The sequence below is a fragment of the Phocoena sinus genome, chromosome 2, assembly GCF_008692025.1.
Source record: "Phocoena sinus isolate mPhoSin1 chromosome 2, mPhoSin1.pri, whole genome shotgun sequence".
NCBI classification, from domain to species: domain Eukaryota; kingdom Metazoa; phylum Chordata; class Mammalia; order Artiodactyla; family Phocoenidae; genus Phocoena; species Phocoena sinus.
Genome location: NC_045764.1, coordinates 149,150,838 through 149,171,941, shown reverse-complemented (window position 1 = coordinate 149,171,941; position 21,104 = coordinate 149,150,838). Strand labels below are relative to the sequence as shown.

The 21,104-nt window shown below is 38.7% G+C and overlaps 1 protein-coding gene across 13 annotated transcripts in view; it reads left to right on the top strand.

Moving 5' to 3' along the window:
* NUMB (NUMB endocytic adaptor protein) overlaps positions 1-21,104 on the top strand; it is a 180,478-nt gene that overhangs the window by 72,412 nt on the left and 86,962 nt on the right. For 10 of the 13 annotated variants that reach the window (XM_032624756.1, XM_032624750.1, XM_032624754.1 and 7 more), the window contains exon 3: positions 10,000-10,084. The exons of the other annotated variants lie outside the window; for them this stretch is intronic. The gene's annotated coding sequence lies outside the window, so the exon portion shown is untranslated. The remainder of the gene's footprint in view (positions 1-9,999; positions 10,085-21,104) is intronic. 13 annotated transcript variants of the gene reach the window in all.

The following is a 21,104-nucleotide window of genomic DNA, read 5'->3' as shown; positions in this document are numbered from 1 at the left end:
TTCCTGGACTGGGGCATGAACCTGTGTCCCCTACATCGGCAGGTGGACTCTCAACCACTGCGCCAGCAGGGAAGCCCTGTACTATATTTTAAATTTTTATTTAATTGATTAATTAATTTACTTTTGGCTGTGTTGGGTCTTCGTTGCTACATGCAGGCTTTCTCTAGTTGAGGCGAGCAAGGGCTACTCTTCGTTGCGGTACGAGGGCTTCTCATTGTGGTGGGTTCTCTTGTTGCGGAGCATGGGCTCTAGGCATGCGGGCTTCAGTAGTTGTGGCATATGTGCTCGGTGGTTGTGGCTTGTGGGCTCTAGAGTGCAGGCTCAGTAGTTGTGGCACACGGGCTTAGTTGCTCTGCGGCATGTGGGATCTTCCTAGACCAGGGATTGAACCCATGTCCTCTGCATTGGTAGGCAGATTCTTAACCACTGTGCCACCTGGGAAGTCCTATAATATTACTGACCATATTCCTTATGCTGTATGTTATATCCCTGCAGCTTGTATATTTTCTAACTGAAGGTTTGTGTTTCTTCATCCCTTTCACCTGTTTCTCTACCTCTACCCAAAATGTGGGTTTCTTGATAGTTCAGGTAGGTGAGTTGATAACTGGGTAAAATGCTGTACACAAAGGGCAAACATATATGGTTCCATGCCTACTTGATCCTGGAGAGAAGTCTTTTTGGCCTGTTGTAAGTATCCTAATTGGGTCTGGTCCTTTTTTCTTTTTTTTAACAGACTTTATTTTTAAGAGCAGTTTTAGATTCACAGCAAAATTGAGCAGAAGGTACAGGGAGTTCATATATTCCCTCTGCCTCCACATATAAACAACCTCCCCGACTAGTAACATTTGGCACTGGAGTGGTGCCTTTGTTACAATCAATGAACCTACATTACATATCATTCCTACCTCAAGTCTGTATTTTACATTAGGGTTCGCTCTTGGTTTTGTACATTCTATGGGTTTTGGCACATATATAACATATCCAACATTAGAGTATCATATAGAATAGTTTCATTGTTGTGACATTTTCTGTGTTCTGCCTCTTTATCCCTCAAAACCCTCTAGTCCCTGGCAACCACTGACAATCTTTTTAGTGTCCCCATATTTTTGCCTTTTCCAGAATGTCGTAGAGTTGGAATCATACCGTATGTTTAGATTGGCTTCTTTCACTTAGTAATATGCACTTAAGGTTTCCCCATGTCTTTTCATGCTTGATAACTCATTTCTTTTCAGTGCTGAATATTATTCCATTCTTTAGATGTATCACAGTTTACTATTTATCCATTCATCTGTTAAAGGACATCTTGGTTGTTTCCAAGTTTTGGCAGTTATGAAGTAAGCTTTTATAAACAACCATGTGCAGGTTTTTGTGTGGAGTTTTCAGCTCCTTTGGGTAAGTACCTGGGAGGAGGGGATTGCTGGATTATAAGGTAACAGTATGTTTAGTTTTGTAAGAAGCTGCCATACTCTTCCAAAGTGGCTGTACCATTTTGCATTCCCAGTAACAATGAATGAAAGTAACTGTTGTTCCACATCCTTGCCAGAATTTGGTGTTGTCAGTGTTCTGGATTTTAGTCATTCCAATAGGTGTGTAGTGCTGTTTCATTGTCGTTTTAATTTGCAGTTCCCCAATGGCATATGATTTTGAACATCTTTTCATGAGCTTATTTGCCATCTGTATATCTTCCTTTTTGTTTAGAAATTTATTTATTTATTTATTTATTGGCTGTGTTGGGTCTTTGTTGCTGCGCGCGGCCTTTCTCTGGTTGCAGTGATCGGGGGCTACTTATTGCGGTGCATGGGCTTCTTATTGCGGTGGCTTCTCTTGTTGCCGAGCATGGGCTATAGGCGCGAGGGCTTCAGTAGTTGTGGTGTGTGGGCTCAGTAGTTGTGGCTCGCGGGCTCTAGAGTGCAGGCTCAGTAGTTGTGCACGGGCTTAGTTGCTCCGCGACGTGGGATTTTCCCAGACCAGGGCTCAAACCCGTGTCCCCTGCATTGGCAGGTGGATTCTTAACCACTGTGCCACCAGGGAAGTCCTGTATATCTTCTTTGTTGAGATATCTGTTCAAGTCTTTTGCACATTTTTAAAATTGAATTGTTAGTTTTAAGAGTTCTTTGTATATATACTTTAAAATACTTATTTATTTATTTTGGCTGCGAAGGGTCTTAGTTGCAGCATGCTGGACCTTTGTTGCAGCATGCAGGATCTTTAGTTGGGGCATGTGGGCTCTTAGTTGCGGCATGCAGTCTTCTTAGTTGCGGCATGCAAGCTCTTAGTTGCAGCATGCATGTGGGATCTAGTTCCCCAACCAGGGATCGAACCCAGGCCCCCTGCATTGGGAGCGTGGAGTCTTACCCACTGGACCACCAGGGAAGTCCCTCTTTGTATATTTTGGGTAACAGTCCCTTGTCAGATGTGTCTTTTGGAAATATTTTTTCCCATTCTGTGGATTGTATTCTCTTCTCTTGACAGTGTCTTATGCAGAGCAGAAGTTTTTAATTTTATGAAGTCTAGCTCATCAGTTATTTCTTTCACAGATCATGCCTTTGGTTTATTTTAAAAGTGATTATCATACCCAAGGTTATCTAGATTTTTTTTCTGTGTTATCTTCTACAAGTTTTATAGTTTAGCAGTTTGCATCTAGGTTTCTGATGCATTTTTAATTAATTTTTGTGAAGGGTGTAAAATCTGTGTCTAAATTAATTTTTTTGCATGTAGCTGTCCAGTTGTTCCAGTATCATTTATTAAAAAGACTATCTTTTCTCCATTATAGTGCCTTTGCTCTTTTGTCAAAGATGAGTTAACAGTGTTTATGTGGGTCCATTTGGGGCTTTAAATTTTAGAATGAGTTTGTTGATGTCTACAAAACAACTTGCTGGGATTTTGATTGGAACTGTATTGAATCTATAGATCAAGTAGGGAAGAATTGATACCTCAACAATATTGAGTCTTCCTATCCATGAACATGGATTATCTCTCCATTTATTTAGTTTATCTTTGACTTTGTTTATCAGAATTTTGTAGTTTTCAAGATCTTGTACGTATTTTGTTAGATTTGCCATAAATTATACCTAAGTATTTAATTTTTTAGGTGCTAATGTAAATGTATAATTTTTAATTTCAAATTTCACTTGTTCATTGCTGGTATACTATAAGAAAGTGATTGACTTTTGTTTATTGACCTTGTATCCTGCAACCTTGCTATAGTTAATTGCTTATTAGTTCCAGGAGTTTTTTTGCCGACTCTTTTAGATTTTCTATGTAGTTGATCATATCATCTGCGAACAAAGACAGTTTTACTTTGTCCTTCCTATTCTGTATACCTTTTATCTCCTTCTCTTGTCTTATTCCATTAACTAGCATTTCCTAGTTAATGATGTTAACTAGGAGTTATATGATGTTACAAAGGAGTGGTAAGAGGAGACATCTTTGCCTTGTTCCTTTTTTAAAAAAAATATTTATTTATTTAGCTGCCCTGGGTCTTCAGTTGCAGCATGCGGGCACATGGGATCTTCAGTTGCGGCATGCTGAATCTTTAGTTGCGGCATGCGGATTTTTAGTTGCAGCATGTGGAATCTTTTAGTGGTGGCATGCAGGATCTAGTTGCCTGCCCAGGGATCGAACCTGGGCCCCCTGAATTGAGAGCTCAGAGTCTTAACTGCTGGACCACCAGGGAAGTCCCTTTGCCTTGTTCTTGATCTTTTCAGGAAGCCTTCTAGTTTCTCATGATTAAGTAAAATGTCAGCTGTAGGTCTTTGTAGGTGTTCTTTATTAAGTTGAGGAAATTCCTCTCTACTCCTAGCTTGCTGAGAATTTTTATCATGAATGAGTGTTGGATTTTGTCAAATGCCTTTTCTGTATCTCTTGATATGATCATGTGACTTTTCTTTTCAACCTGTTAATGTGATGGATTGCATTAAATGATTTACAAATGTTGAATCAACCTTGCATACCTGAGAATAATCCCACTTGGTTGTGGTGTATAATTCTTATTATACATTGTTGGATTTGATTTGCTACTATTCCTGGTCACATTTTTATTAATAGTTTCATTGGACCCTTTCATGGCATGGTGATCAAGTATTCAGTTGAAGCTTTGAAAGATAGCACATATATGGGATGACAGCATTGAAGTCAGATATTTTTTCCCTCCATAGACTGAATTGGTTAAATCTAGCAAGATAGAATCTAGAACACATTATGTAAAGATTTTTTGAGAATCAGTTTATATGTGCAGTAACTGCCTGCCTGTTTTTTAATTCCAGCTCTATCACTTAGAAGCTTTGTAACCTTGAGCAGGTTGTTTAACCTCTTCATTTCTCAGTTTCTTCATCTATAAAAGGGATGTACTAATGATACTTATCACGTAGGGTTGGTTTGAAGTATAAAAGAAGTAATATACATAAGTCATTTAAAATAATACCTGGGACGTGGTAGGGACTGATTAACTGTTACCTGTGGTTATTATAAAGTTCTGCACTTAGGTTCAAACAAACTCAGTTGTTTAGGATTTGAGTGGTATGGTCTAGCACAACTGAGAAAGATTAGCTAGCTTAGTCTTTTGTTGATTGTAAACGTAGGGGAGTGATAGTGTGATCTGGTTAGGATTAAAGGTCTAAAAGAGTGGTTAACAGCCCTGATACTGCCTCTATCAATTTCCCACTAAAATCGTTTGAAGAAAAAAAGAAATTTAATATTTTGAGTTTGAGATTGATGGAAAGCCCTTTGCCAGAATCTAGGAGAGATATGTAATTACTTACAAAGTAGAGGATCTGGATTGAGAAAAACCAACCTAAATATTTCTAGATTTTGGCTAAGATTCAGTGAAAGAAGGAAGGAAAATGTCTTATGACTTTTTTCTCATAGTCTGTCCCTGGGCCTGTAGACATAAGGTTAGCACCAACTGAAAAATTGGATTGCTCTTCTTCTCTCCTAATGACTTTCAAACTTAAAAAATTATTCATATAAAAGGAAGCTTTCTTTTTTCAGTGAGACCTAAACTGGACATGCTATATAATATTGCAAACTATCTTGTTGAATTTTTTCTATAACTTTTCTATATACAGTTTACTTAGGTTTATAGTTTATCTCTCCCACAACTAGAATTGTAAGTCCCATGAAGGCTTTTTGCACTGAAGCACCTACAACAGTGCCTGGAACAACATAGACACTCAGTGAATGTTTGCTGAATGAATTGGATGAGCAAAATCTCAGACTAAAGCTCAATATATTATGTCAGTGAAAGCAATAGCATCTTGAATTCAAGTCAGGGCAGGGACCTGGAGTTCTACCCACTGGGTCCTGCCCTCTTCTACCCTGTGGCATCTCTCTAAGTAGCATGAAAACTATTTTATAAGTAATATCTGTTGCTGGAGTAGGGTTTGCCCATTTCATTTTATCCTTCTTTCTATATCTAGAAACAGTAATTCCCAGAAAACAGCTGGGCCTCAGTGGGATGGTGGTAGATACATGTGATTGGCTACAGAAAGGCTCATTTCTTGTGGGAAATATACTTTCTAAACTATGAAGTTGTATTACAATCACTGGTTGAGAGAGAACCCCTGGTAGCAATTGCATGTGATATCGGTGCAGAATATCAGAGAACATTGTCATGCTAATGTTTTAGATACTAAACAAAACAAAACAAAAAATCAGCAAAGAAAATCAAGTTGGGGGCTTCCCTGGTGGCGCAGTGGTTGAGAGTCCGCCTGCCGATGCAGGGGACACGGGTTCATGCCCCGGTCTGGGAAGATCCCACTTGCCGCGGAGCGGCTGGGCCCGTGAGCCATGGCCGCTGAGCCTGTGCGTCCGGAGCCTGTGCTCCACAACGGGAGAGGCCACAACAGTGAGAGGCCCGCGTACCGCAAAAAAAAAAAAAAGAAAAAAAAAGAAAATCAAGTTGGGATAAAACCCTAAAATATAAACAGAAACAAATAAACCTGTGTTTCAAGTTAATAACATAATTTAAATAACATAATATAAACAAATTAATAACATAAACACAAATTAATAAACCTGTTTCAAATTAATAACATAAATAACATGTTTTTATATTAAAAACATAAAAGGAAATCAATAAAGTTGGGATAAAACACTAAAATATAAACAGAAACAAATAAACCTGTGTTTCAAATTCATAACATAAACACACTGAAGGGAGAAAGTAAGCCAAATAACTTTTGAGCATCCTATACTTTGAAATTCAAGATAAAAGGAGCTGTAAACAAATAACAAACCCTAATTTGTAGGCTGTTTTTTGTAATGGTGTGAATTGGTAATTTTGAAACTATTTTCTATCTATTTTAGGACTCAACAAATGAATGAGTGTATTGAGGAAAATGGGAGCCAGGTTTTTCTTTGTTGGAGAAGGGAGTTTTAGATATAAGGAAGAAAAGACTCCAATGAACCCTGTGATGCTGGATTTGAATCAGAGGTTATGAACTCATGGTTTTTAACATTTATTTATATAAAGACAGAGAAACATACATGTATGCATGTATACACTTACGTATCTTTCTCTTAGAGACATACATGTATATTTGTATGTATACATAGATATGTGTATGCATATGCATAGATGTGTGTATTTGTGTATATTCCAGCTTTGTTTGCTAACAGACCTAGAAGCAGTTACAGTGAACACACCTAACTCCCATATGCTGGTTTCAAAACCATTCTCCACTTAAAGGAAACCACAGCTCCTTGGAGAAATGGATGATCCCAGGAGGAACTGGATCGGGGAAAGTACAAGAGGAGGCTGGAACATATTATTGTTGCAGAAAGTAAGGAGATAGTCAAAGAATGGTGGGGAGAGTCAAAAGGAACAGGAATCAGTTTGGAGAAGCATCCACTGGCCAAATGAATAATGTTAGTTGTAGATTATAACCCACTGAAAAAATAAGAACCATACAAATATAAGTAAGTGAATGAATAAATTACTAAGTTGGGGAGAAATGAAAGTTATTCATTAAAATGGCTAATAGGCGTAGAACTGTTGGAATTAGAAAATGACCATTTTGGAACAATTAAAATAGTACTTTCGCACAAGAATCTTCTGCAGGTACTAAAACTATGGGGTAAAAGTTTGATGAATATATTTACGTAGTCTCAAGACAGTTCCTAACAAAATATTTACTTATTACAAAGAGAAAAACAATAACTTCACAGTGGAGAAACTTGGCAGATACTCCTTAACCAAGTGATCAAAGTTAGCATCACTGGTAATAGAACCCACTAGCCTCTTGCAGCTTCTGATATAATGTGGTGAGAAGCACCTACCATGACTTTGTGACATTCCTACAGAAATGCATAGCCTGAATTTAAACATGAGAGACCATCAGACAAACCTAAATTGAGGAACATTCTACAAAATAAATGGTCTGTGTTCTTTAAAAATATCAGTCTTAAAAGACATAGACAGACTAAGGAACTGTTCCAGATGGTAGGATTCTAAAGAGACATTACCACTAAATGCAGTACATGATCATGAATTGAATTCTGGACTGGGGAGACCAGAGGACATTTTTAAATGGACATTTAATGGCTTTATAGGACATTTTTAAGGCAGTTAATGACATTTGAATATGTGCTGTAATTATATAGTAGAAATTTTAACATTGACACAATACTGATTTGGTTAGCTATACTGTAGTTATCTAAGTGAAAGTTTGTGTTCCTAGGAAACTACATGAAAATATTGAGGGCCGAAATGCTACAGTGTCTGCAACTCACTCTCACGTGGTTCAGAAAAAAATGTGTGAGGAAGAAAGAGACTGACAAAGCAAATGGGGTAAAATGTAAATAGTTAGTGATATTTGCAAATTTTCTCTATGTTACATAAAAAATTTAGGTAAAAATTTACCTAAAAATTCCTAAATTAAAATATTTGAGTTGTGATTGAACTGACTTAACCTTATCAGTGATTTGTAGAACTCATGAAAAGGACAGAAAAATTATTCTCATCATTTAGAGAAAGTAGAGTAGTGAAGGAAATGCTGATCAGGTAGAAAAACTCCAAATTGTTAAGGTACAGAGTCAAAGGACCAGATCTTTTTGTTTGTATTTCCGTCCTGGCGTAGTAACCTTGAGTACCTCATGTCCTATGTTCATTTCATTAAACTTTTATAAAATAGCTAGTTTAAGGATTTCCTGAACATTTCCTATATAACTAATAAGTTTTCTTTAAAAAGGTGCTTTGTAAAAATTAGATGACCTTTGTTCCAGACAGATAATTTTACAAATTTATTAAGAAAATTTGGGGCTTCCCTGGTGGCGCAGTGGTTGAGAGTCCGCCTGCTGATGCAGGGGACGCGGGTTCGTGCCCCGGTCCGGGAAGATCCCACATGCCGTGGAGTGGCTGGGCCCGTGAGCCATGGCCGCTGAGCCTGCATGTACGGACCCTATGCTCCGCAACAGGGGGGACCACAACAGTGAGAGGCCCGCGTACCGCCAAAAAAAAAAAAAAAAAAAATTGAAGGCCATTTTGCAATTATTTGTTAAAAGGGGATATTTGGGAGGATGGAAGTTCTTTCCTTATTAAATCTTTGAGCTACAATGAACACACAGTCATTTTAATAATTATTTTAATGTAATATGTTATTTTAATAATATAATTCATATTTTAGACTAGTAACCTTCATAAAAACTCACCTTGATGATAGTAATTTTTTTTTTTTTTTTTGCAGTACGCGGGCCTCTCACTGTTGTGGTCTCCCCCGTTGCGGAGCACAGGCTCCGGGCGCACAGGTTCAGCGGTCATGGCTCACGGGCCCAGCCGCTCCGCGGCATGTGGGATCTTCCCGGACCGGGGCACGAACCCGTGTCCCCTGCATCGGCAGGTGGACTCTCAACCACTGCGCCACCAGGGAAGCCCGATGATAGTATTTTTTTTTTCAAAATATATTTATTTTTGGCCGCATTTGTCTTCGTTGCTGCACGCGGGCTTCTCACTGTGGTGGCTTCTCTTGTGGTGGAGCACGGGCTCTAGGCGTGCAGGCTTCAGTAGTTGTGGCTCGCAGTCTCTAGAGCACAGGCTCAGTAGTTGTAGCACACAGGCTTAGTTGCTCTGTGGCATCTGGGATCTTCCTGGACCAGAGATTGAACCCGTGTCCCCTGCATTGGCAGGCGGATTCTTAACCACTGCACCACCAGGGAAGCCCTGATGATAGTATTGATGAGCTGTTTAACAAAATTATCCTATAGGATTTTTGTATAATATAATTCCTATTTTTCCTTTTTTAAAATGATCATTGTATTATTGTATTGCTAAAATCACCCCCGTCAAAGAAACACCTAACCTTATCACAGATGGAAGTATTATTGGTAAATGCAGGTATTGATAGAAATCTCATTATTCATTGTAAAATTATTTTATTGAGGTTCTAAAGACAGCAGTAGTGACAGTTTTCACTTGTTTTGACTAGTGTAAAATGCCAGGTGTAAAGGGACACAATCACTCTTTGGTGGTAACGATAGTTGTACCCTACTTTGATGACATGTTTATTTCTTTTTGTTTTCCTCTTAAAAAAATTTCTTCCTACCAGTGCCAGGAATCACTCCTTCTTGACACCGCTCTTCCTGTTTTGGGCCCCTTGAATACTACTAGTCTTAGAAAGTGTATGCGTGGAATGGGATTCGTGGGAATTGTTATCAACAAACAATGTCTTATTTATTTGTCTCTTTCTCTATGTATATATGGTATTTTATATTTCAGAGATTCAGTAATTTACCTCTAGGCATTTGACTTTTATCCAGGGGAATTATTTATTATGAATTAGAGGGTATTATGGTTCTGTTTGTATGGGAGTCTTATAGTTGCTGTGGTGACTCGGAGTGGTCATCTTCATTATTTATAATAAAGCCCTGATTTCTGGGGGAAATTGTGAACCTCTCTATTTTGTGTATCTGTTGTTTTGTTTGGATTTACATATCAATGTAATGTAGCAATAATTATGTTACTAACAACAGTTTTGTGAGATGTTTATTATTCTCATTTTACAGATGAGGAAACTGAGGCTTGGTGAAGTTACGAAACTTGTCCAAAGTCACACAGCTTGTAAAGGGCACAGTCAAGATTCAGAGCCAGGTCTGTCCAACTTCAAAACTCTTAATCATGGCCATGAAACTTTGAAATAGCTGTGAAGTGTCAACCTATGATAAGTTGTATTGATATTAATATTGCTTAACTGTTGTTTAACTCTTATTGATAATTTTTTTAATGGTGAGTTTTTTCATCCATAGTAATTTTGTGTATCTTTTAAATATTGTGAAAAGAAATATAGTAATTGAGGGTCTGGGCTCTGGAGACAGCTACCTGGGTATGAATCACTAAGCGTCTCCACTTACTTGTGTGACGTTGGGAAAGTTACTTAACTTTTCTGTACCTCAGTTTTCCTATCTGTAAAACGGTGATAGTAATATTATTCACCTGATGAGGGTTATTGTGAAGATTAAATGATTTACTGTATACAAAGCACTTAAAACAGTGCCTTCCACACACTAAGCATTCAATAAATATTAACTATTAGTATTATCATCTCCTAACAATCAGTAAACAGATGATCATTATTTTTAATACTCTATTAGGAAATTTGGATAAAGCAGAGTTTAAGCACCTCATGAAATCTATGTAAACCAAAATTAAAATTGAATAAGTTAGACCTAAAGAAAATCATTCATTTGATCAAGTTCAGATCTATTATAAAAGCAGATGGGCAACTGCTTATCGGTCTCACATGTACAAAGGGTATTGTATGTGTAAGCACCACACATAGGTCCACTAGAGGTACCCTTTGAGCTCAATATGATCATTGTATGATGAATGTGTTTTGTCTGTTTTCCTCTTGTAAGAGGAATTTGTATTCAAAATAAATGTTTACATTTTTAGGTGACTTTTAAGGAGATGGTGTTTTGGCAGTGTTCACAGATAATTATCAAGAAGGAAAACTTTACGTGTTATGTAAAATGTTGGCAACATTTCATCACTTGCAGGAGTGGTTATTAGAACTTACATTGTGGTGATTGTGCACACTGAATGACCTTTGAATCAGTGGGAGCACAGCACATTCAACTAGAACTTGACCATGTACCGATCATATGCTCCTCGCTCATACTTGTTCCTTGTAGCTGTCAGAATTCTGAAGTGTGATATCAACTCTTGCTACAATTAGTTAAAAAGTATATATACTTAGTGCTAATAAGTTTATACCAATTGCAAAAATGTCCATCAAAGTGAGTAATTTGAGTCAAGTTACGTAAAAATTCAAAAGCTGTTATTAAAAATGGGACTTGCTTGTATATGAGCCCAAGATTCCAGAAGCTTTAATCTACACATGCATTTACTTTATTCTCTTTATTTTATGATATTGAGCCTTCCTTTCTTTGAACATAGTATATCTTTCTTGCTATTTAGATAAAGTATTTTTCAGTAAAGTTTCTTTTTCTCTGTAAAGGTCTCTCAAATCTCTTAAATTTAATTATTAGATACTTTATTTGTTGTTACTATTGTAAATAGTATGTTTTTCCTCTTTTTTTCCATTTTGTTTGCTGATATAAGCTTTTTTGGTATATAGATCTATGTTTAGTACCTAGTTACTAAAGTATGATGATTGTAATTGTGTCTTCCTTTCCAGTGCTTACACTGTCTCTTTTTCTTGCCTTACTATGCTAGTTAGGACTTTGACTACAGTATTCAATACAAGTGTTAACAGTGGGCATTTGTTTTTTGTTTTTGGTTTTTTTTGAATTTTTTTTAAAGATTAATTATTTATTTATTTAATTTATTTTTGGCTGTGTTGGGTCTTAGTTGCAGCATACAGGCCCTTTGTTGTGGTGTGCGGGCTTCTCTCTAGTTGTGGCATGCGAGTTTTCTCTTCTCTAGTTGTGGTGCATGGGTTCCAGGGCGCATGGGCTCTGTAGTTGGCAGCATGTGGGGTCTAGTGGCGGCGCGTGGGCTTAGTTGCCACGCGGCATGTGGGATCTTAGTTCCCTGACCAGTGATTGCACCAGCATCCCCTGCATTGTAAGGCAGATTCTTTGCCACTGGTCCACCAGGGAAGTCCCAGCAATGGGCATTCTTATATTGCACTTAGTTTTTAAAAGGAAGTGCTCCTTATGTTTTACCATTAAGGATAATCTTTGCTATAGAGTTTTGATAGATACTCTGTAGGTTAAAGGCATTTCTGTTGCTATTTGGCTAAGTTTTTGTATGTGTGTGAAGAATGAGTATTGAATTTTTTTTTTTGAGTATTGAATTTTATCAGATGCTTTTCCTACATTTGTGAGATGGTCATGTGGTTGTCCTCATTCTGTTAATATGATGAATGACATTTATCAAGTTTCTAATGTTGAATCACCCTTGCATTGCTGGGATGAACCCAACTTAATCATGATGGTCTTTTTTTTTTTTTTTTTTGTGGTACGCGGGCCTCTCACTGCTGCGGCCTCCCCCGTTGCGGAGCACAGGCTCCAGACGCGCAGCCTCAGCGGCCATGGCCCACGGGCCCAACCGCTCCGCGGCACGTGGGATCCTCCCGGACTAGGGCACGAACCCGTGTCCCCTGCATCGGCAGGCGGACGCTCAACCACTGCGCCACCAGGGAAGCCCCATGATGGTCTTTTTAAATAATATGTAGTTGAGGGACTTCCCTGGTGGTCCAGTGGTTGAGACTTCACACTTCCAATGCACGGGGCGCAGGTTCGATCCCTGGTCAGGGAACTAAGATCCCACATGCCATAAGGAGTGGCCAAAAAAAAAAAAAAAAAGTGTAGTTGAATTTAACTTATTAATATTTCATTTAGAATTGTTGTATGTGTGTTCACAGATGAAATTGGTCCATAATTTTTATTTCTTATAGTATTGCCCTTATTTGATTTGGTATCTAGATTATGCCAACCTTAAAGAATGAGATGGGAACTAACCCCCCCCATCCCCACCTCCCAGAAGGATTTGTATACGACTCGAATGGTACGGCTTCCCTGGTGGCGTAGTGGTTTAAGAGTCCGCCTGCCAATGCAGGGGACACAGGTTTGGGCCCTGGTCCGGGAAGATCCCACATGCCACGGAGCAACTAAGCCCGTGTGCCACAACTACTGAGCCTGTGCTCTAGAGCCCACAAGCCACAGCTGCTGAAGCCTGCGCGCCTAGAGCCCATGCTCTGCAGTGAGAAGCCCGCGCACCGCGACAAGGAGTAGCCCCTGCTCCCCGCAACTAGAGAAAAGCTTGCTTGCGACAATGAAGACCCAACGCAGCCAAAAATAATATAAATAAAAGAAAAAAAGAAAAGACTGGAATGATCTAGTTTTTGAAAGTTTGGTTGAATTTCTGTTTGACTCTCTGGGCTTAGTGTTTTGGGAGGAGAGGTGTGAGCTTAGTGTTTTGAGGGGAGAGGTGTGAGCTTAGTATTTTGAGGGGGAGATATGTATTTGGTTTTCTAAATGGTTTTATCTAGGATTTCTGTTTCTAGTTAAGCCAGGTTTTAGAAAGTTTTTCTCTTTTTTTTAAGAATCCATCCATTTTGTCTACGTTTTTCAAGTATTTGGCATAAAGTTGTTTAAAGCATTCTTTCTGTTTTAAATTTCTGTTGTGTAAGTATTTATCTCTGTCTTTTTTATTCCTCATATTTTTTGTGCCTTCCATTTTTTCCTTCATCAGTCGTGCTAGAGATTTTATGTATTTTCTTAGCCTCATCAGAAAAACAGTGCTTGACTTTGATTTTCTCTATTGTATGTTTCCAATTTCATTAATTTCTGACCTTTCTCCCTTCTTCATTTTTAAGGGAAATGCAGAGTCTAACATAAGGACAGTGGGATGTCTCCCAGTTCCCAAGGACAGGCTTTCATTAGGGATTAAGAACAGCTGGAACCAGGGCTTACAATGGTACTAGGACCTTACTTCTTTCTCTTTCCTTTAAGTCTATTTCTTTCTGTCTTGCTATCAACTGGCTTTTCTACTCTTCAGTCTGCATGGCAGAAAATAGTGAAAATGGGTCTCTGAAATTTGATGTCAGTTCCAGCTTGGTGTGCTCTTGATTCCTCTAGAGATTTCAGATTTTTCCATGTGCATACTGTCTTTCAGAAAATTTTCTCTTTAGAATTCTCTTTAATGAGATTTTCTATAGTAAACTCAGTTATTTTGTCTGAAAGTCTTTATTATCTTCTTTAGGTATAAAATCCTGGGGTGGTAGTTATTTTCGTGGTCATCAGAAGAAATAATGTCTTCTGGATTCCATTGCTGCTATTGATAAATCAGCTGCTAAATAGTTCTTCATTTAAGCGAATTGTTTTTACCTCGGACTGCTTTTGAGCTCTGTGGTTTTTGATTTTCTGAAGTTTCATATGTTGTGCCTAGGTATCGATTTCTTTTATTTATCCTATGTGAGATTTTGACTGTGAACTGCTTAGTTTCCTTGGAAAAAATATTTGTGGCTGTTCTTTGAGGCCTAAGAAGGAAATGCATTGCTTCAAGAGGATTTACCTCTGTTTTTTTTTTTTTTTCCAGATGCCTCAGGTACTACAGTTTGGTGACTAGATTCATCCTTTGAGGTTCTGGACCACCCAAAGGAAGTGAATTTGGGTTGCAATTATGTGTGTGGGCTTGCTGATCTTCACAATCTCTTAGGAATCCTTGTTCTCTTTTGCCACAGGAAGACAAATTTCCTTGTAGTCCTTTGGGGATCCTATGTGGCAATGGGTGGACTAGGTTTACTTCTGGTTCACTTGTTTCCTGAGGATGAAACTTTTGGTGGGGTGTGTGTGTGTGTGTGTGTGTGTGTGTGTGTGTGTGTCCCAGCTTTATGAAGAAAGGGTCTTCTGTTAGATTTTCCATGTTGGGTGGGTCTTGAACTTTGACTTCTGTTCTTTGCCAGGAGATCATCAAATCTGAAGCTCAACATTGTGAGTTAGGCAGATGTCTATAGGACAAAGACAGTTTTATTAAGCCACTTATCTCTTTCTTATAGATTTTGGTCTGGTTATTCCTTTACCATCTTTTGAGCTCCTCAATGCTTTTAATATTTTTTGAAATAAAATTTTATCCATCACTTTTAGTTGTTTTCAGTGAGAGAATTGGGTGAATAATCTAGCTTAATATGTTACTGGAGGTGGTCTTTTGTTCTAATTTCCTTGGGTTTTCTTTATTCTTTATCTGATTCCTTCAGATAGATGTTTAGCTCACCAGTTATTAGCCTTATTTTCTAATATAAGCATTTAGAGCTATACATTTGTAAGTGGCTCATGAGGTTTGAATAGAGTATTTTCATTATTAACTACACATTTTTAAGATTTTTAATTTGCTGTTGTGATTTTCAGTTGTGCTTGCCTCCTTAAGCCATGACCCAGGACCCACAAGTCAATTGGAATTTTGAAGTATGTGGATTTGAAAAGATTTATCCTGGGACTTCCCTGGCAGTCCAGTAACAACTTCACCTTCCAATGCAGGGGGAGCGGGTTCGATCCCTGGTTGGGGAGCTGGGATCCCACATGCCTCGTGGCCAAAAAACCAAAACAAAACAGAACAAATTGTAACAAATTCAATAAACACTTTTAAAAAATGATCCACATCAAAAAAATCTTAAAAAAAAAGATTTATCTTTTTATATTATATAAAATATAATATATCTTATATTTAACTCACCTTTAAAAAGAAACAGGATTTTCAATTTGTATTACAAAGCAGGACTCAACTATGCTGTATACAAGAGACACACAGGTGATATAGAAAAATAAAAGGGATAGGTGAAGATATACAAGGCAAATGGAAACACTAAGAAAGGAAGAGTTGCTCTGTGACCATTCCTTTCAGTGGCTTTTTGTCCCCTTCCTGATAGCAAACTTTAGTAAATAACTAATATTCCATATCATTGAGATGTTTTGAGGAAGTCTCAAAAAGATTGATTTTGTGTTAACCATAGAATAGTCATTTTCTTTTTCTTTCTTCTCCTCCTCCCCGTTCTTTTCCTTCTCTTCTTCTCCCTTCTCCTCTTCCTTTTTCTTTACACTTGAACATATCTGTATCTCTCATATTGAGATGCATCTTACTATTGATGATATTTCACAATTAATGAACAATTATTAATTAACAATTAATTTTGGCAGCATTTTTTTCTCTTTTGGAACATAAAATAATGATATATCTTGCAACTGACGGTATCTTAGCTTTGATGAAATATACATTTTTACATACATACTATGACTCCTTATCTTACCCCATCCTCTACTTGAAATGCCCCATTTTTTGGTCTCTCCCATCCTATGCTTATATCATTCAAGATCTTAATGGAGGAAATAATCCTTATTTTCTCATCCTGACTCCTCTTCTTCCAGCACTTAGCACAGTACTTTGTTGGACACAGGGTTGTATTTAATTAACAATTAATGGAAGTGTGTAGGTATAATGAATCATAGCACAGACTGTGACACATTTATATTAGTGACCAGTTTTTTAGCTTCTTGGTGAGAGGAGATTAATACCTACATTAGTTAAGATTATTTTGAATATAAACAACATAATCCAGTGTTTCCTACATTAAGCAAGTTAGAGAATTTATTAGATGGATGTTTAGTCATCTGATGATGTTCAAGAAAGAGTTTAACCAATGAAACAGAAAAAGTAAGTAAAGGAAATTCCCTGGTCGTCCAGTGGTTAGGCCTCTGAACTTCTACTGCAGGGGGCACAGGTTTGGTCCCTGGTTGGGAAACTAAGATATCCCGCATGCCGTGTGGCATGCCCAAAAAACAAAACAAACAAACAAAAGAAACCCAGTAATTAAAAAATATAAAGCACTGTGAAGGAAATGAAAAGAGTAGTAACAGTAAAGAACTACAGGGGATTAAAGGAGCTTCAAGATGGCAGAAGAGTAAGATGTGGAGATCACCTTCCTCCCCACAAATACATCAGAAATACATCTACATGTGGAACAGCTCCTACAGAACACCTACTGAACCCTGGCAGAAGACCTCAGACCTCCCAAAAGGCAAGAAACTCCCCGTGTACCTAGGTAGGGCAAAAGAAAAAAGAAAAAACAGAGACAAAAGAATAGAGATGGGACCTGCACCAGTGGGAGGGAGCTGTGAAGGAGGAAAGGTTTCCACATACTAGGAAGCCCCTTTGCAGGTGGAGACTGCGAGTGGCGGAGGGGGAAGCTTCAGAGGCACAGAGGAGAGCGCGGCAACAGGGGTGTGGAGGACAAAGTGGAGAGATTCCTGCGCAGAGGATCAGTGCCCACCAACACTCACCAGCCCAAGAGGCTTGTCTGCTCACCTGCTGGGGTGGGCGGGGGCTGGGAGCTGAGGCTCGGGCTTCCGTGGGATCCCAGGGAGAGGACTGGGGTTGGCTGCGTGAACACAGCCTGAAGGGGCTAGTGTGCCACAGCTAGCAGGGAGGGAGTCCGGGAAAAAGTCTGGAGCTGCCGAAGAGGCAAGAGACTTTTTCTTGCCTCTTTGTTTCCTGGTGCGCGAGGAGAGGGAATTAAGAGCGCTGCTTAAAGGAGCTCCAGAGATGGGTGCGAGCCGCGGCTCTCAGCGTGGACCCCAGACACAGGCATGAAATGCTACGGCTGCTGCTGCAGCCACCGAGAAGCCTGTGTGCAAGCACAGATCACTATCCACACCTCCCCTCCCGGAAGCCTGTGCAGCCTGCCACTGCCAGGGTCCCGTGATACAGGGACAACTTCCCCAGGAGAACACACGGCACACCTCAGGCTGGTGCAACATCACACTGGGCTCTGCCACTGTAGGCTAACCCTGCACTCCGTACCCCTCCCTCCCCCTGGCCTGAGTGAGCCAGAGCCCCCTAATCAGCTGCTTCTTTAAGCTCGTCCTGTCTGAGCAAAGAACAGACGGGCTCAGGCGACCTACACGCAGAGGCGGGTCCAAATCCAAAGCTGAACCCCAGGAGCTGTGTGAACAAAGAAGAGAAAGGGAAATTTCTCCCAGCAGCCTCGGGAGCAGCGGATTAAATCTCCACAACTTGATGTACCCTGCATCTGTGGAATACCTGAATAGACAACGAATCATCCCAAATTGAGGAGTTGGACTTTGGGAGCAATGATATATATATTTTTTTCCCTTTTTCTCTTTTTGTGAGTGTGTATGTGTATACTTCTGTGTGTGATTTTGTCTGTATAGCTTTGCTTTTACTATTTGTCCTACGGTTCTCTCTGTCTGTTTTTTGTTTTTTTAGTATAGTTTTTAGCACTTGTTATCATTGGTGGATTTGTTTTTTGGTTTGGTTGCTCTCTTCATTCTTTCTTTCTTTTTATTACTTAAAAATTTTTTTTAATTATTTATTTTAATAACTTTATTTTATTTTACTTTATTTTATCTTCTTTCTTTCTTTCTTTTTTTCCTCCCTTTTATTCTGAACTGTGTGGATGACAGGCTCTTGGTGCTCCAGCCAGGCATCAGGGCTGTGCCTCTCAGGTGGGAGAGCCAAGTTCAGGACACTGGTCGACCAGAGACCTCCCAGCTCCACATAATATCAAACGGTGAAAATCTCCCAGAGATCTCCATCTCAACACCAAGACCCAGCTCCACTCAACGGCCAGCAAACTACAGTGCTGGACACCCTATGCCAAACAACTAGCAAGACAGGAACACAACCCCATCCATTAGCAGAGAGGCTGCCTAAAATCATAATAAGGCCACAGACACCCCAAAACACACCACCAGACGTGGACCTGCCCACCAGAAAGACAAGATCCAGCCTCATCCACCAGAACACAGGCACTAGTCCCCTCCACCAAGAAGCCTACACAACTCGCTGAACCAACCTTAGCCACTGGGGGCAGACAACAAAAACAATGGGAACTATGAATCTGCAGCCTGCAAAAAGGAGACCCCAAACACAGTAAGTTAAGCAAAATGAGAAGACAGAGAAACACACAGCAGATGAAGGAACAAGGCAAAACCCCACCAGACCTAACAAATGAAGAGGAAATAGGCAGTCTACCTGAAAAAGAATTCAGAATAATGTTAGTAAAGATGATCCAAAATCTTGAAAATAGAATGGAGAAAATACAAGAAACATTTAAGAAGGACCTAGAAGAACTAAAGAGCAAACAAACAATCATGAACAACACAATAAATGAAATTAAAAATTCTCTAGAAGGGATCAATAGCAGAGTAACGGATAAGTGACCTGGAAGATAAAATAGTGGAAATAACTACTGCAGAGCAGAATAAAGAAAAAAGGATGAAAAGAACTGAGGACAGTCTCAGAGACCTCTGGGACAACATTAAACGCACCAACATTCGAATTATAGGGGTCCCAGAAGAAGAAGAGAAAAAGAAAGGGACTGAGAAAATATTTGAAGAGATTATAGTCAGAAACTTCCCTAATATGGGAAAGGAAATAGTTAATCAAATCCAGGAAGCACAGAGAGTCCCATACAGGATAAATCGAAGGAGAAACATGCTAAGACCCATATTAATCAAACTATCAAAAATTAAATACAAGGAAAACATATTAAAAGCAGCAAGGGAAAAACAACAAATAACACACAAGGGAATCCCCGTAAGGGTAACAGCTGATCTTTCAGCAGAACCTTTGCAAGCTAGAAGGGAGTAGCAAGACTTATTGAAAATGATGAAGGGGAAAAACCTACAACCAAGATTACTGTATCCAGCAAGGATCTCATTCAGATTTGACAGAGAAATTAAAACCTTTACAGACAAGCAAAAGCTAAGAGAATTCAGCACCACCAAACAAGCTTTACAACAAATGCTAAAGGAACTTCTCTAGGCAGGAAACACAAGAGAAGGAAAAGACCTACAATAACAAACCCAAAACAATTAAGAAAATGGTAATAGAAACATACATATCGATAATTAAATGTAAATGGATTAAATGCTCCAACCAAAGGACATAGACTGGCTGAATGGATACAAAAGCAAGACCTGTATTTAAGCTGTCTACAAGAGACCCACCTCAGACCTAGGGATACATACAGACTGAAAGTGAGGGGATGGAACAGGATATTCCATGCAAATGGAAATGAAAAGAAAGCTGGAGTAGGAATTCTCATATCAGACAAAATAGACTTTAAAACAAAGACTATTACAAGAGACAAAGAAGGACACTACATAATGATCAAGGGATCAATCCAAGAAGAAGATTTAACAGTTGTAAATATTTATGCACCCAAGATGGGAGCACCTCAATACATAAGGCAAATACTAACAGCCATTAAAGGAGAAATCAACAGTAACACAATCATAGTAGGGGACTTAACACCCCACTTTCACCAATGGACAGATCCTCCAAAATGAAAATAAATAAGGAAACACAAGCTTTAAATGATACATTAAGCAAGATGGACTTAATTGATATTTACAGGACATTCCATCCCAAAACAACAGAATACACATTCTTCTCAAGTGCTCATGGAACATTCTCCAGAATAGATCATATCTTGGGTCACAAACCAAACCTTGGTAAATTTAAGAAAATTGAAATCGTATCAAGTATCTTTTCCGACCACAATGCTATGAGACTAGATATCAATTACAGGAAAAAAATCTGTAAAAAATACAAACACATGGAGGCTAAACAGTACACTACTTAATAACCAAGAGATCACTGAAGAAATCAAAGAGGAGATCAAAAAATACTTAGAAACAAATGACAATGAAAGCATGACAACCCAGAACCTATGGGATGCAGCAAAAGCAGTTCTAAGAGGGATGTTTATAGCAATACAGTTCTACCTTAAGAAACAAGAAACATCTCAAATAAACAACCTGACCTTACACCTAAAGCAATTAGAGAAAGAAGAATAAAAAAAACCCAAAGTTATCAGAAGGAAAGAAATCATAAAGGTCAGATCAGAAATAAATGAAAAAGAAATTAAGGAAACGATAGCAAAGATCAATAAAACTAAAGGCTGGTTCTTTGAGAAGATAAACAAAATTGGTAAACCATTAGCCAGACTCATTATGAAAAAGAGGGAAAGGACTCAATAAAATTAGAAATGAAGAAGAAGTTACAACGTACACTGCAGAAATACAAAGCATCCTAAGAGACTACTACAAACAAATCTATGCCAATAAAATGGACAACCTGGAAGAAATGGAATAATTCTTAGAAATGCACCACCTTATGAGACTGA